This window comes from Alexandromys fortis, unplaced genomic scaffold (assembly GCF_014885135.2).
Source record: "Alexandromys fortis isolate MF-2015 unplaced genomic scaffold, M_Fortis_MF-2015_v1.1 scaffold_57, whole genome shotgun sequence".
Taxonomy (NCBI): Eukaryota; Metazoa; Chordata; class Mammalia; order Rodentia; family Cricetidae; genus Alexandromys; species Alexandromys fortis.
Genome location: NW_026067941.1, coordinates 8,191,447 through 8,192,153, shown reverse-complemented (window position 1 = coordinate 8,192,153; position 707 = coordinate 8,191,447).

The window sequence follows — 707 nt, the reverse complement described above, 5'->3', positions numbered from 1 at the left end:
TTCCGGTACCTGGCCCCGCCCTCTCCGCCCAGGACGCGCTCCTTAAAGGGACCGCGGCGGGCACCAAGGCAAGGCACACATTGAATGGCTTAGCGCAAAACACAGAAGCACCCTCTGTGACCCCCTTTTCAACGTGGCCCTCTCCTCTTCGGAGCTTCGTAGTTTAAACCCTAGAAATGTTAAACCGCCCGATGGATTGCTGGTGGGTCCACTGGGTGTGGGTCTTGGGTCCTGCACTGACTTAGCGGTGGTGTTTAGACCTTAGGGAATGACTTATACTTTTGACTAATACTTATTAAACCCAACCAGTCTTTCTTGAATTGATTCCAATATTTTATTGTTTCATAATAATATGTATTCAACGAGGTATTCTGTACTCTGGGTAGTAGACACATTCGTCCTGTGCTCACCCGCTTATTACTGGGAGAGTAGGTGAATAGCCAGGAACACGGTGCGATGGCTCGGTAGCCCGCTTACGGTGTTTGCTGTCAAGAGGTCACCGGTTCCTTTAAGTCGTGTCCCCCACATATAAAATAACTGTGATAAAAATAAAAGTGTAGCAAGGACCATGAAAGCAATGAGGAGCAGGTGGTACCAAGGACCCGGCTACTTTGGAGAAGAAATAAGGGTCTTGGGAGAGAAGTCGTAAAGAAAGCTCCAAAGTGGGAAAAGACTCTGTGTGTGTGTGTGTGTGTGTGTGTGTGTGT